The 6,648-nt window shown below is 41.1% G+C and overlaps 1 pseudogene; it reads right to left on the reverse strand.

The window, feature by feature from the left end:
• Positions 1-2,995: 2,995 nt before the first annotated feature.
• Positions 2,996-3,139, reverse strand: LOC124502838 (uncharacterized; annotated as a pseudogene).
• Positions 3,140-6,648: the final 3,509 nt, after the last annotated feature.

Raw genomic sequence — 6,648 nt, forward strand, 5'->3', positions numbered from 1 at the left:
TTACTTTTCACCTTTTTCTGAAAAAGTAAAAATCGGAAACATACTAATGTAAGGCTTTTGTAAAAGCAAAGTGGTATGATACAAATTTTTGAAAAGCAGGGGTTACCTGTATATGGGAAATCTCTGTACCTCCTTTTCATTTTTATCGTAAACTGAAAGCTGCTCTAAAAATTGCCTTCAAAAAGACAAATTTTCTTGAAACTTCTCATGCAAAATGATGTCTTATACTAATGTCACTCACTGATTCTTGCCACTGCCTGCTGCTTCCAATATATCTAAGAAGGATTGGGTATTTATATGAAGTCTGACTCTTCTGGTACCTCTCCACACTACACCTACCTCTTGCAAAGTAGCTCCCCCGAATCAGATCTATCTCTCCACCAAAATTGGATTTGTTAGTACTTGATAAACACAAAAGAAGAAATGACATTATGATTGAAAGTAGAATTAAAAGATTATTATTTTTAGCCAAGGGTATGGAAGTTGTTAGTGAAAAGCTAGATGGTTTCCATTAAAGTCCAAGATTTGATCCTTCCTCTAGACTAGCAAGGAGTGATATCTAAACAGTGGGACCCAGAAATTTAAAGAACACAGCTTAACTCAAGCATCCTGTTTAAAACAAGAATTCTATAGTCTGTGTTGTACATATTTTTGTTTTGTTCCCCCCCTTTTTTTTTAGAATTGCACATCTTGTTAATAAGCATTTCTGTAGGAATGGTGATTGTGTTTTCTATATGCTATGTATATAGCTATCTATATAAGATACTATCTATAGTATCTATCAAAATCCAAGCAAAGTAGTTCTTTTATCTTGGATGTGCAACTATAAATATGTTAGCATTCCTTTAGGAGATTCATAAAGAATTTATGATAAAATTCTAAATCCTAGAATTCTTGATGGCACACAGAAAGAAATAAAAGGATTGGAGGCACCTGGGTGGCTGAGTTGATTAAGCACCCAACTCTTGGTTTCGGCTCAGGTCATGATCTCGCGGTTTGTGAAATCAAGCCCCGCATTATGCTCTGTGCTGACAGCGTGAAGCCTGCTTGGGATTCTCTCTCTCCCTCTCTCTCTGCTCTTCCCCCACTTAATGCATGTTTCCTCTCAGAATAAATAAAAAAACATTAAAAAAAAACGGAAATGAAAGGATTGAAAAATACTATTAAAATCACTAAAAAGCACAGCATAGTTCCTGGAAGAGTATGACAATATATAGCATGACTGTAATGTAAAGGCATCTGCCATTATCACATTTTTTCATGTATCACTGTAGGAGTAAGCCCATTTGCAGCTCTGCCCCACTCTCTTGGTTTCTTCCTTTCATCCATTCATTCCTTTATGAAATATTTATTGCTTACTCTGTGCTAGGCACTGGGACATTGCCTAGGGATTACAACTGTGAACAAGACAGGCCAAATCCTTGCTTTCATGTAGCTTACATTCTGTAAGAGCCAAAATTCTCCAGTAGAGAGCATCATGTGTTCTCAGAAACCTGTGATCTTTCTTGGGAGCCAATTTGATATTACTTTCTGACTCTTACTTACATCTTCTTCTTGGTGGTTTTGGCCACATTCTACACTACATAGCATGACCTTCCTTGCTCAACATTTCCTATATCTACTGACAGTGAAGCAGAATTACACTTTAATCAGATCAAAGTTTGATCCAACACTCCAGTATGTCCTAACATACCACTTGAGAACCACTGTCAGGAAAAATCTAGACAAGTATGAAATTTAATTTATTTCAGAAAGATACCTCTAGAGTGAGTGAAGAATCATGTTATATTTTTTTGTTTCCTCCATGGCATCTAGGTCAGTGCTTAGTACATGCTTGCTGATTTATAAATGTTACTCTAGAAAGGATATAATATCAATATATTATACATAATAAGCAACATAGTAAATTACTAAAAGCTATGTCTGTGGAGCCAGACTGCTCATATTTAAACCCTACCTTTATCACTTGCTATGTGGCCTTGAGCATGTTACTTAACTTCTGTTTTCACATCCTTATCTATAAGATGAGGCTAATCATGGTATTGATCTTACAGGGTTATAGGGAATTCACAGGGTTGCATATATTAAATGAGTTACTATAAGCTAAGCGCTTATAACCAACAGTGGCATATTGTAAATGCTTTATAAGTCCCAAACTAAAACTGCTGTCATTATTATTACCACCTGGTGAAAATGACCAAAACAGGAAGGAACACAAGGCCTAGTATATGTTTCTGTTTCTCTTTTATTTCTACATACCAGCTTCTTCCAACATACTGCCAACAGTGAAATAGATCTTTATCAATTGTGATAATTTACTGTCTGGGAGCAGTTGTTGGGACAGTGACTTTTTCTCTTAAAAGCATGGTCTTTGAATATAAAAGTGGTACTCACTTTTCCTGCCATACTCCATGTATATGATAGATTTGAGAGAAAGCTTCCCGGGTTTAATATAAGGCAAATTTCCAAAGCCAAGATGGTAACATTTAGCATTTAATTGGTCATTAGATTGCGTAGGTATCAAACCATCTGATATAAGGGCAGATGATAAATGTACTCTTATCTCTCAGGAAACAGTGTAATCACTGAATTCTGACTTCTCTACTTGTATGAAATGTTAAGAAATAGCTATATTTTAACTATTTTTTTTTAAACCTGTATATTTGCGGGGCACTTGAGTGGCTCAGTTGGTTAAGTGTCTGACTCCTGACTTCGGCTCAGGTCATGATCTCATGGTTTATGGGTTCGAGGCCCGCGTTGGGCTCTGTGCTGACAGAGCTGCCTGCTTGGGATCCTTTCTCTCCCCCTCTCTCTCTCTGCCTCTCCCCTGCTCTTTCTCTCTAAATAAATAAGCTTAAAAATTAAAATAAAATAGAATAAAATAAAATAAAACACCTGTATATTTGAGAAACAACCCCCCCCCTCAACTTTGTTAATATCCCATACCTGCCATGAAAAGAAATGGGGTGGGGGTGAGGAGAAAGAAAGGAAAAAAAAAAGATGTATATATACTAGAATGACAAAGAAGAGACTATTTGAATATAGTTGAAACTTGTGAGTTTCATCTATGTAGTGGCCTCTTTTAAACTGATAAGAACAGATACTACATTTGGTCTTAGCCAAAAGGCCAAGAAGCAAGAGGCCACTTTTAGACAATGGGCTTGAGCAAGGGAAATTTGATCAAGGCAGAAGAGCCCAAAGTGACCCCAACCCCTTGGCTGAACATAGGCCCTTCAGGCAACCCACCTCAAAATATCTCAAGGGCCTAACTAACAAATGGGCTATTTATAACCAGGCACAGTTAACAAAAAAAGGGAAAATTCTGTACATCGCCACACTTCCTCACCTTCCCCCTTTAAAAACAGCCCCCACCCACTGCCTTATAGCAGACAGCCTCTCTTGAGTCCTGCCCGCTGCTCCCTTGAGGTGTATTCAGTAAACTTCTAGCCCCTTTGTTCTGCCTCAGAAGAATTCTTTTCACCACCCAACACCAGCTTCCACCCCACATTTAGGGGCCTCATCAGAAGAGACACCATATTTAGACACCACCATCTAATCCTTTACTTTTCAGTGTTTCTTTTGAAAACAGCCTAAATCTTGTCCACTCAACAATGGACTCCACAAAATCAAATTATAAATATAGTTAGACAACCTTCAAAACAACCCTCCTGTCTTCTCGTGATTAATTGATTCATTCAGTGTGTCAGTAATTAATTGATTGAACATTTAGCAATATGCTAAGCACTGGAAATGCCACGGTGGAAAGGAGAAACAGCCTTCACTTTAATAGAGTGCATATTCTATTGGGGAAGACTCAGTGATAAACAACCACTCAATGACTCTTTTGATATGCATTGCAAACCAGGAAATTACAGGATGTTGTGACACAGACTAACAGAAGGTGCTAATTGGGTTGGGGTGGGCCTGAGTGCAGGTCAGAGAAGGCTTCTTGAAGGTGTGTCTGTGTAAGTTGAAACCCGAAGGAGAAATGGAAGATCCAGGCAGAGACAATTGTATGCTTTATTTTACATGCTCATGTAATTTTTATTACATTTCTTCACACACATCAGAAACAATAGTGAGATAATGGTAGCTGTTTTGTTTTGGGAAGCAAATTATGCTCAGAGACTGAGTTTGTCTTTGTCAGCAATGAATACAGGTTTGCTGTGGGAATTTCACAACCTGTAGCATACAGGATAATAACAAACTAACAAAGACACAACATACCCCAAACCAGTTACAGATTAATCACATAAGTCCAGGCAAGGGGAGAAGAAGGGAATAAAGTCCACATGTAGTTGAGGTATACTTTTTCTAAAAAAGTTCTTTAAATGTTTACTTTTGAGAGAGAGAGAAAAAGAGAGAGCGCGAGTGCAAGCAGGGGAGGGGCGGAGAGAGGGAGACAGAATTCAAAGCAGGCTCCAGGCTCTGAGCTGTCAGCACAGAGCCCAATGAGGGGGGGCTCGAATCCATGGACCGTGAGATCATGACCTAACCCAAAGTCGGACGCTTAACTGACTGAGCCACCAGGCGCCCCTAAATGGAGCTGAGGTGTACTTTTATACGAGTTGGTACTCAGGCCACAGCACAGCTTTCAACACTGTTAGAAGAGTAGCTTTTACCAGGTAGTAGCTAATTGCCTCAAGGTCTCCAGGAGAGTGATTTAGATCAGAAAAGTGTCATCTCGCCCAGAACAAACACTCTCTCAGTCCTCACAAACTCTTGGTATTTATAGTCAAAATGTCTTCTTGCTATAGTTGTTTCTTTGTGTGCTTTTATTGATAAGCCCCCAGCGGGGCCCAGAGCTCCTAAAACGTTTGGAAATTCCTAAGTGGTGAGAGTTTAAAGGTGTCTCTTGTTATGTTAATGAAGTGATTTGGGGACTACACCTAAAGAAGGGGCTGGTTGCCGGGAGAACCAAACACGAGATTAGAGGGTTGGAACTTTCAGTCCCCACCCCCTTGGTTGGAGGAACAGAGAGGGGGCTTGGAGGTTGAATCAATAACCAATGAGCAGTGATTCAATCAACCATGAACGTACAAAGTAATGAATGTGTAAAACCCCAAAAGTATGGGGTTTGGATAGGTTCCTGGTTGGTGAGCACGTGGCGATTCAGGGAGAGTGGCAAGCTTGGAACACTGCTTTGGGAGAGCCAATGCAGCCGGGACAGCCACTCCCAAGTACAGTTTTTGGGAAGTCCTATCATAACTAGGCATGAGATCAGACAGCTGACCTAGGCAAAGCCCCTCCCCCCTCTCCACTCCAGAATTATAGAATGCGGTTGGCATGGAAGTAATCACTGAGGGCATTAAGATACCACACAATGTTATGTACTATATTCATGTTGTAAATATTGAGTTTCAGGAGTGGACAGTAAAGCAACCAGGAGAGGGAGTGAATGCAGATTTGTATGGGTCAGGGCAGCGTACCAGCCCCCAAGTAGCAACCCAGGCACATGGTGGCTTCCCCTGCTGACTCACCGGGTCTGAGATCTGAGAGGCTGAGATCTCTGCCTTCAGCCTCTGTGACCCCAGGGCCAGGTGTTGTGTGTTTACCCCAGAAAAAGGTGCCTACTGCTCCTAGAAATCATCCTCACATGGATGTTGGAGGTTTGGAGGCAGGCAGATACTAGTGTGGGTTCCAGCTGGTCCCCGCAGGGCTCCAGGCTGTCCTTGCTTTCTCCCACTTTCTTCCCCGACTATCTGCCCAGCAGACTGCAGGCCCAGCACCAGATGCAGAAGCCATAGCATTACATAGACCATTTAATGAGCTCCAACAATTACTCTTTCAAGGTCTAATTCTTTAAAACAATTTTTTTAATGTTTATTATTTATTTTTGAGAGAGAGAGAGACAGAGCACGATCAAGGTCTAATTCTTAAAACAAGTCCCTCACTATCACTTCCGGTGGTTCTACTTCTGTGAACTAGACTTTAAGGTCTGACAACCTGATGGAACCACTTCCAACTGTGTGACCTTAGGAAACTTAATCAAACTCTCTGAGCCTCCTTTTCCCATCTGTTAACTGAGAACACTAATCCTTTCTTTCTAGAATTGTTGTGAGATTATAAATGAAAATCACTTGGGGTGCCTGGGTAGGTGGGTCAGTTAAGCATCCGACTTTGGCTCAGGTCATGATCTTCTGGTCCGTGGGTTCGAGCCCTGCCTTGGGTTCTGTGCTGACAGCTCAAAGCCTGTAGCCTGCTTCGGATTCTGTGTCTCCTTCTCTCTCCACCCCTCCCTCACTCGCGCTCTCTGTCTCTCTCTTAAAAATTAAAAAAAAAAAAAAAAGAAAAAGAAACGTCATAGTTGAAGAGAACTGTTACCTTCTGTTCCCTCAGATTCACATCAGTGGAGTCCAAGTGAGTCCAAGGTCCCTCTCATCTAACATTAGATGTACTTGGGAGGAGAAAGAACTTGACCAAAAGCTGGTCAACCAGCACCAGGGTAAGGCCCAGGTGGGAGTCAGGCCTGAGCTTGCTTTGCCCTGCAAGCTAGTTTTTACCAGCAACCACCAGCAACTGCAAAATGAAGACGTGAGGTTCCTTGTTCAAAGATTGGTAAGAACTTCAAGATGGGGAAAGCAAGAGCCCCTAGTGACTGTGCAGGTCCCACACCCATGAAACTGGTTCCATTTCTCTCCCCTCTTC

The sequence above is a fragment of the Lynx rufus genome, unplaced genomic scaffold, assembly GCF_022079265.1.
Source record: "Lynx rufus isolate CCGP_SWC_20201006 ecotype Redwood Valley unplaced genomic scaffold, mLynRuf1.p SCAF_7, whole genome shotgun sequence".
Taxonomy (NCBI): Eukaryota; Metazoa; Chordata; class Mammalia; order Carnivora; family Felidae; genus Lynx; species Lynx rufus.